General features: G+C 39.2%; 1 long non-coding RNA gene across 4 annotated transcripts in view; it reads left to right on the top strand.

The window, feature by feature from the left end:
- Window positions 1-5122: 5122 nt before the first annotated feature.
- The window catches only part of LOC122459355, a 58774-nt gene continuing 53963 nt past the window's right edge, over window positions 5123-9933 (top strand). For 2 of the 4 annotated variants that reach the window (XR_006279978.1, XR_006279979.1), the window contains exons 1-2: window positions 5138-5555; window positions 6698-6827. This is a non-coding gene — a long non-coding RNA (uncharacterized LOC122459355). Of the gene's footprint in view, window positions 5556-6697; window positions 6832-9933 lie in introns of all 4 variants that reach the window. The other 2 variants (XR_006279976.1, XR_006279977.1) reach the window with 2 other exon arrangements.

Raw genomic sequence — 9933 nt, 5'->3', positions numbered from 1 at the left:
CCTTCCAATGAGCTCCTAGTGGCATCTCTGTTCTATTGACTTCTGACTATCCAAACATATTAGGAGTCTCAGAAGCAGGATTCAATTTAACTATCCAAACTATATATTATGTGAACATACAGTGGTGCTTTTTGGCCCAGACTGCCCCTCCTGCCCGAACCATACAGAGCTCTATGGGACTCTGCCTGCAGAGAGCTCATTGCCAGATCAGGGCTCTAGTTTGCATTGTTCTCTGTGTCAAAGATTTTATCTGTTAACTGAATACTGTAGTTGGGTGAAAGATCCTGGTTGTCCTAACCAGACAGCAGTCAGTGGCTATGTCTTCACTCCTAGTTCCAAATGAAAGAGGCTGTAGCTCTAATATCTGATAGCACACGACTCCAGTTAAAGTCATTTATTATTGGTAAATTAGTTGCTTTTACTATCCCTGCATGTAGTTGTTAAAGTGTTGCTTCCCTCTTGTATCTTGATAATTACTCTTGAATCCATGGTAAATTCTTCTCTACCCCCACATTAATGCTTGAATTAAAAAGAATGTAATGAATCAGGATTTGTAAATAAATGTACACTTCTCTTTTCTACACTACCTGGGTCCAGCTCACTCCCTCCTCACAGAGAAACCTTTGAGAGTGTGCCATCTGGGCAGGGAAACACAGAGGCTCTTCAGTTTCCTATACATTATAGCACTGCCAACCCAGAGGGTCAAAAGTCAATAGACTGGCCCAAAAAAGAGATTTTAAAAAATTGTGGGGTTTTTTGGGACTTTTGATTTTATAAATCCCTTAGTTTACGCCCAGGCTGTTTGGTGGGCGGGGGGGGGGGGGGGGAGGGAAGAGACCAGGCTATAGTGCTGACAACTTTCTCAAATCAACTGTGCAAGGTGATTTTTCTCTCCTTGGCAGGTGTTCCCCCCCGGCCCCCCCATCCATCCCACAGCTGCCCCTTGCTCCCAAGGTTTGTATGCCCTCCTCTTGCAGCTGTGTAGGTTCTTCACCCCTCTGGACTGAATGGGTAGCTTCAGGGGCTGGCTCTTCTCCTTCTCCATTAAGCCTGAGGTAGGGGAGCAGCTCCAGCAGGCCTCCTCTGCTTCCCCCTTCTATGGCCTGGTGTGACAGAGCTGGGGAGGAAGAAGGAGCAGAGCTACTTCCACTCCCTGACGCAAACACTGGCCCCCTGAAGGAGGGGATAGAACTCAGCCTACCTCCTGCAGCAGCTGTGATTGGCTGTTCTTCTTGGCAGGCAGGGAGGTAGCCAATGAAAGGGGACGTGAAAGGCTGTTAATTTCTTGTCTCATGTCATGTTAACTTCTTGGTCAAATCTCTTTACCCTGGAGACAGTGGGCAAAACAGACTCATTGTGGCCAACATTTTCAAAAGCAGATCCCTAATGTTAGATACGACACCCTCCTGCACCACTAAAGTCCATTGATTTCAATGAGTGTAAAATCAAGCCCTGAATGCAGTGAAAACAGCAGATCCTTGGTGCTTCTGAAAATTAGGCTACTTATTTAGGTGATTAACTTTAGGCACCCAAGTTTGAAAATGCTGGCTTATTCCTCTCAAGAAGGAGGGGTAGGGGAAGTCATGGAGATACAAGGGACCAAAGCCTCTCAGTCCCATGAAAGAAGAAGCTACTCCCGTGCACTTGGATCTTCTAGGCCCCTATCCTCTGGCATCAGAGACTCCAATCCAGCCACTGCAGGGGAACACTGTTATCTCCTGTTGACACAAAAGGTTTCTGCTGGGAGCTGTGTTATAAAGTGTTCTGTGCCACTTGCCCAAACACCTTAGAGCCCCTTCTTTGTAGAGCACCCACATGGACCAGCTGCAGGGTATAAATGTGAGGGACAGTGGTAAAGAGTGGCAGCACTCCCTCTAGCCTTTCTACACTAGCAATAAATCAAAACACTTAGTCTCCTCCAGATGTGCAGATGTGAAAAGGAAGCTCCAGCCCAGCTGTCCTTAGGTACCTGTGCAGACATTAAGGAAAGGAAAAGAAACTAACTCTAACTAGATCACTTCTGCAACATCTAAGAGGAAACTCAGGATGAGAACTCAGCTCAGAGACTCTTATGCAGAAAATAAGGGTTAATTTAGGTCAGAGATTCTACTTTCCTTTTTGTAAAGGAAGTTTTAATATAATCAAATTTCCTTGTTATGGTCATGTAATATGTTGATATGATAGATTGTGATGCTTTGGTTTTTTTCATTTATAGTGCAACAAATACCTGAAAATAAAATAGGAGATTGAACCTGGGTCAGTAATAGTTCAGTGAACGTGACAGAGGGAAAGATGAGCACACATCTGTGTGCCTTGAAGGAGAAAGGAAAAATCCATTAGTGTGAACCCAGGCCCAGAAACGAGAGTATGAAGCTTTAGTGAGCCAAATATCTTTGGCAAATGATTCGCCAAGCATAACTAATGGAATAAAATTTAAAAGATGCTCATTTACAGTCATGACATCAGGGATTTTACTCCCAAAAGTCTAGGGCAGGTTTTATAAAAAACAAGGTTTTATATGAACAAGTAGAAAATATACATGAATTTGCAAACCAAGAATTAATTGATTTGATTTACTGAAAACTCTAATGAAAGAGCATTATTATATTGTATGAGAACCATAAAGTAAAACAGACTGGAAACAAACTTGTATAATTTTCTTCCCAAGCAGAGTTTAATTGAAAAAAGGAAACAAGTAGCTGAAGTCTGTTCAACTAGGTGTTTATTATTATCACCATAATATGTGAGTTGGGGCAAGTACATTAAATTATAACATCTACTTTCACTTTTAATCATCTGAAATGTTAATACCATAGCCAAAGAACACTAAAAACAAATATACATAGATATACATATGACATAAACCAAAAGGTCTCAGAGCAGTTAGATGTCAGTAACTGAAATTTGTTCTGATGGTATAAAAGCTTGTCATCTGACACCTTGGGTTCAGGGTTTCTGATGTGTGGAGTTTCTGTGGAGTCTGAATTTAGTCAGGATTCTTACTCTCTCCATCACATATTTGAATTTAGATCTTCATGAACTTAGTGTTTTTTTTGTTATTATTTTTTTTTTGCCTCTGGAATCTTAACTTTTATTCCAAACATACCAATATTTATGGTATGCCCTTGAAGACAGTGCCCCTTTAAAAACATTCATAAAAATCAGTACAATGCTAAAGTACAGCAAGTTAAAAAGAAAAACAGTCTGGAAACTAGCTTTGAAATAAATGCTTAAGTGTCATTATCTGAGGTAAACTGGCAGTCTCTAATGAGACATTTGTAATTTAATTGTGTCAGGGGGAGACTATAAATTTTCCTCAGAGCCCATATCCAAGTTGTTTTTTTATAATGAAGATAAAGTAGCGCACATACCAAAAAATCACTTGAAGTATGCTACAGCTTCTTCCAAAAAGATAGTGAATGCCTAAGTCTTATTTATGGCAATACCCTCTATTGTATAACAGGGCTTATGACAAGAAGTAGGCTGTGGGGTTAGAGATCAGCCTATAAGCAGCCAATAATTTATAATTTTTACATTTCTTTACTAATCATATTGCAATCTTTTGGACATAGTTCAATAGCAATAGAAATAAATAAGAACAAAAATCACAGGGGCTGCACATATTTGTCTTATAGAAACTTTGAGAAGTTTGATGCTTTTCCTGGAGAAGAAAATGTTTTCAATGGGCAACTAGACTACTTGTGGGTGGGATTTTTAAGACTCTAAACTGAAAGCGTATAGGTTTCCATGGCTCAGATGTCAAACCTGATTCTTCAGAAAAGAAGATTCTTCACTGAAAGCTGATTCTTCAGGAAAGAAAAGGACGACCAAGGTCTGCTTATCCCCATTCCCTTGCCCTCTCCTGCAATTGCTGGAAGTGAGCTGTAGCTCACGAAAGCTTATGCTCTAATAAATTTGTTAGTCTCTAAGGTGCCACCAGTACTCCTTTTCTTTTTTAGAAATTCAGTGTGTGCTATATACTGATGGATGATCCTCCTGGCTCCCTAAATTGAACTGTATGTATATATATTTGGTATAGTTCTATTAATCAGATCATCACAATCCCAAAAATTCCTGCTTGTTCATACCACTGAATTCCAATGATTTCAAAGACTAAAAAGTTAAATAGCTTTTAAAATGCAACCAAAGCATCAATAAAAATCAGACCATTTACTGTTTTAACTCCAGATGTCACGAAATAACGTACATTTGTGTAAACGAGCAGGTGGTAAAGAGTCTTTTAGGCCCTCATTCTGCAATGAGCTGTGTACAGGTTCAAGAATGTGCCTTGGTTAGAAGAGAAAAATAAAAACGACCTAACTCCTTTGGTTCACTTCAAATACTTGCTGCAGAAATGTGGTCTGAGTACAAGACTGGGAGTCATATTTCTTAAAATCTAATTCCAGCTCTGATAAATTCTCTGACTTTAAGCAAGGCTTAATTATGACACATTTCCTCAGTCTTTGACATTCTGAGATTTCTAATGAAGATTGTGATTTTCCATACTAACTTTGAACACTATGTCGTGAATACTGCTCACAATTACAGCTGCTCAAGAAACTATTCCCTCCTTCCACACATTTCAGCAAAAAATATAATTGTTTACTTGTTGAAATTTTTCTTTGAAGTTGTTTGGGTTTTCATCAAAAAACATTTTTTAAAACAGATTTTTTTTCCTGGTGTTTGACAACCAAACACTGAATATTTTCAACTTAAAAATTAAAAAAAAACAAAAAACAATTTTCTAAGAAAATGGAATGTGTTTTGCAAAAATTTCCTTTGCCATTTTCTATCCAATAAAAGATTTGGTGGAAAAATTGTTAACCCTTCTACTCATGAAATAATACTTAACATTTATCTATTTTTTATATTACAAACATTATACATATAGACTGAAAAATAAGAATTAAATCAATATAAGTATCTGAGTATGTGAAACACGAGGAAAAATTACCAAGAATTGACTACTTTGGGTCTGGTTCTACACTGCCTTGTGAAGCCACTTACAGTTGTGCAAATAATAGTAGCATTTCACATCTACTTTATATGGGTGTGTGGTGGAGCAGATTACCCCCTCCCCCATATACACCAGTCAAAAAGGGGTTAAAGAATGCCTGTGGTCACAATCAGCCCCAACCTACTGCACCTGTGCAGTTTGTCAAGCCTAGGAACGGTATGCTAAAACAAACTGAGCTAGCGCTTCCAGGTTAGGATTATGTGTTGAAGAATAGTTTGAGAGCACTGCCAGCATGTGCCTTCTGAGAAAAGAAGGGCCAGTTTGTTTCTTCTGTTGAAACCCTGGGATTAAGCCTTGGCCATTAGCCAGGCAGAAGGTTAGGAGCTGAGATTTGCTCAGTCTGAAAGACTGCTTCTCCTTCTCTTGCATGTGGGTGGAGGCCTAGAGACTGGTAAGCTGTGAAAATATCTTGTTTGAACTGTTTTATAACCCCTGGAACAGGGTGGGCTTTTTAAGAGGGATAGCAAGAGGACTGCACCCCATACCTTGCAACTGGACCACAGGATTGTCACTGCTCAGGGAATGACAAATGAGGTAAGTGATGTGCCTACCTTTATCCCAAGGGGGTTACCTGAAGACATAACATTTGATAGGGTGTAAATGGTAGCTGTTGTGTATTGAGGACTCTGTTAGAATTGCAAGCTATCATTCTAAGAGAAGGGGAATTGAGGCTTCCTGGTTTGGCTTGTAAGCTAGGGACTCTGTAGTGAAGTGTGGAAACTAGTCTGAATCAGTCTGGAAAGAGACAGTTTAAAGCAATGGGTGAGTTGTCTTAAGGAACAGCCTGTTTTGTCTGGTTTGGGATTCTTGTGTTTTTATTCTGAATACTAAGAAATAAAGTAGTGTACATGAGAACCTCCTAGCAGAAGTATTTGTTTTTTATCTAATTTTGGTGCGTATGCTGTGAACATAACAGAAGCCTTTCTGGTAAATATGCAGAAGTCAACACAAGTTGTTGAGCTCAGTACAGGAGTAACAACAGTATATTGCAAAAAGAAAAGGAGTACTTGTGGCACCTTAGAGACTAACAAATTTATTTGAGCATAAGCCCCACCCCCCCCACTGTTCCTCAGATATTCTTGTTAACTGCTGGAAATAGCCTACCTTGCTTGTCACCATGAAAGGTTTTCCTCCTCCCCCTCCCCCCGCTGCTGGTGATGGCTTATCTTAAGTGATCACTCTCTTTACAGTGTGTATGATAAAACCCATTGTTTCATGTTCTCTGTGTGTGTGTGTGTGTATATCAATCTCCCCTCTGTATTTTCCACCAAATGCATCCGATGAAGTGAGCTGTAGCTCACGAAAGCTTATGCTCTAATAAATTTGTTAGTCTCTAAGGTGCCACGAGTACTCCTTTTCTTTATGCGAATTCAGACTAACACGGCTGCTACTCTGAAACCTAACAGTATATTGAAAACTCTTCTAATTTATAGTAGTATCTTGTCTTTTTTAAGGGATTTCTTGGCCCTTCTTGCAGGTTAGAGGGCATTGAAGGAAACTGTATAATGTGGGTTCCCATACGTAGTCTGAAAAGCGAGGGACTGAAGTTAGTTCCTGGTTCCAGCTCCTTATTCAAAGGTCAAAATTATTTAAATATATCAGAAAGATGAACTTTTTAGAAATTTTATGAATGTGTTATGTTTAAATTATGAATTATTTATTTTACTTAATTACAAGCAGCTGGACTTTGACTTGCTGTGCATCACACAATGCATCTCAGATTGCCCGAAGTGACGTCCCCATGAATATCAAATTGTTCTGAATGTGCTGGGACAACTCACTCTCTGACCCAAAGCTTCGTTCTTGTGTGGTATGTTTCCCAACAATATACCTCCACTCCAGTTCCATGCTATGCTTTCCCTTTGAATAAGGAGCTAGACTCAGACTGTCTGTATGACAAAATACATATTGAATAACCCCACATGCACAGTCCTGTGACTGTTACTTTTCTATGAATCTCTGAGTATATGCCACTCCCAGTGGTGAGCCTTTATTCAGATCTGACAAACATATTACCCCAGTTTTTATTGTGTTTTTGTTAGTAAACATGCAATATGCATGTACAAATCAACAAAAAACAATATTCAGCCAATCTGCGGCAAATCCAATGTTTTCACAGAAATTATGATGGCTACAAATGAAGATGTCTATAGGAACGTTGGTTTGTTTGAATTAAGAATAGGAAAAATGACATAATTTAATCATCTTAATTATGTAACAGATATTAGAAACACTTTTATGAATAGTAAAAAGAAGTACTTGTGGCAACTTAGAGACTAACAAATTTATTAGAGTGTAAGCTTTTGTGGGCTACAGCCCACTTCATTGGATGCATAGGATGGAACATATAGTAAGAAGATATATACACACATACAGAGAAGGTGGAAGTTGCTATACAAACTGCAAGAGGCTAATTAATTAAGATGAGCTATTATCAGCAGGAGAAAAAAATTTTGTAGTGATGATCAAGATGGTCCATTGAGACAGTTGACAAGAAGGTGTGAGGATACTTAACGTGGAGAAATAGATTCAATGTATGTAATGACCCAGCCACTCCCAATCTCTATTCATAATAGTCAAATAACATAATCAGTTGATGTAATTCATTGCACTTGTTCACTTTGACTCTGAAATTGTAAAATAAGTGACAAAGTTGCTATTGTCATAAAAATATTGTAATTGAGCAATTTTTGCAGTTAGTGGTGATTATTGGTGACACCTATATTTACACATTGCTAAGAATTTATATAAGACTCTATTCTGCACAGAAGGGAAGTTGCTTCATGAATTTCTACATAGAATATCTGCCTCTTTGGAGATTTGCTGGTCTGTGGTGCTACCACAACCAAATATGCATCAAATATCCACATGGAGGGGGAAACTTTGGTAAAGGTGTGTGTGTGCAAGAATAGCCAGTAAAAGGAGTTCATAGAATAGGTTACCAAGAGGTTGCAGAATCACCGTCACTGGAGGTTTCTAAGAACATGGATGAACACGGCTCAGGGATGGGGTGGGTATACTTGTCCATTCCCTCCCACTGTGAGGCAAGACCTAGATGGCCTCTCAAGATTCTACACAGTTTCCCATTCAGTAAGTATGGCCTGTGTGATGTTGCATTCCATATGTTTTATAGAAATATGCTTATGAGTGTGAATATGATGCAACTGGAATATGCTTTATGCAAAAGGTCTCCTGTAAGGTATCATAACAAAGGTTGTAACCTACTGAATATATTCCTCCTATTTGTATGTATGTATCATTCTTGTTTCTGAAGCTAGAAATATGAAGTATAACTCTGAGGTCCTATTGTAATTATGCAAAGTGTGGGCCATTAATGGTGGCTTAGAATTTTGATGGCTCCCATTGACTAGGACAATTGGTTGTAGATGGTTTATTTACCTGCAAGCCTTCCTGTGTACATGTGGGCCAGCCTTTGGGTAATGAAGAATGAGATCTTACAGTGACATGTCACATGAAACTGGAATCCATCTTAAACCTGGTGCTTTTCCATTTAGAAGGAGGGGTGGGGAGTCAGAGAGACACAAGATTCCTGTGCCAAAACTATAAAAGGGTGTGGAACAGAACAAAGGGGGCTGCCAGTCATGTGAACACCACTGTTTTCTACCTAAGATGTCTGCTGGAACTAACAAGGACTGTACCAGGGGAAAGGATTGGGCCCAGATTAGGAAGGAGTTTAGTCTGAAAGAATCTTATTGGAACATCTGAAGGTGAGATTTTTTTTTTTTAACCTGTAAACAATTTCTTAATGTATTAGGCTTAGACTTGCATGTTTTTGCTTTATTTTGCTTGGTGACTTACTTTGCTCTGTCTGTTATTACTTTGAACCACTTAAATCCTACTTTGTATATTTACTAATAAACAAAAGTGATTTTATTAAACCCAGAGTAAGTGATTAATACCTGGGGGAGCAAATAGCTGTGCTTATCTCTCTATCAGTGTTATAGAAGATGGACAATTTATGAGTTTACCCTGTATAAGCTTTATTCAGAGTAAAATGGATTTATTTGGGGTTTGGATCCCATTGGGAACTGGGTGTCTGGGTGCTGGAGATAGGTGACCTGCTGAGCAATTTTTGGTTAAAGTCTGCAGCTTTGGGGTCTGGTTGGGTCTGTGTTGCAGCAGGCTAGCCTAGTGTCTGACTCAACAAGGCAGGGTTCTGGAGTCCCAATCTGGCAGGGAAAATGGGCTCAGAGGTAATTTCAGCATGTGAGGTGACAGTCCCAAAGGGATCTCTGTGACCAAACCCGTCACAGTCTGCATTCCTCGTTCCTAGATATATAACAATTTATGTTTGAATCCAGATTGCTCCGTAGGACTGTTGTATGCCTCATTTACCATTCTGCCAATCTTTGACTCATCCACAAACTTTATCAGTAGTGACTTTGGGAAGTTAATATAATTCACTGGTGAAAATGTTGAATAACGTTGGGCCTAATACTATTGATACCTGCAGAATTCACTCGTTGCCAATGGGGAGTCATCACTGACTGTGGGTGACATTCAATGACTCTTTCCCTTATTGACAACTACTTTGAGACCTGTCAATTAGCCATATCTTAATCCATTCAAAATGTGCTTTATTGATATAGCACAGCGCTCACTTTTTAATCAGAACATTGTGCATTATTTAAATTAAATGCCTAACAATAGGTGAAGTATATTCTATAGAGGTTCTTGTGATGTTCACCACAGTGCAGTAGAAATCTGTCATTGTGTTTTGTTCTCTCATCTTCTCTCCAGGGATTGAAGTTTGTGCAGTGGAATATCTTGTTTTGGCAGGGTTTTCGGTTTGTTTTGTTTAAACATATGCATTGCTATGTGTTGGAGAAGGCAAGGTCAAAGAAATGAGCCCTGCACTTGAATCAGAAGGTGGTGAGGTTTGTGATGATGCTTAG

Source organism: Dermochelys coriacea, chromosome 3 (genome assembly GCF_009764565.3).
Source record: "Dermochelys coriacea isolate rDerCor1 chromosome 3, rDerCor1.pri.v4, whole genome shotgun sequence".
Classification (NCBI taxonomy): domain Eukaryota; kingdom Metazoa; phylum Chordata; order Testudines; family Dermochelyidae; genus Dermochelys; species Dermochelys coriacea.
This window is presented reverse-complemented; position numbering and strand designations above follow the sequence as displayed.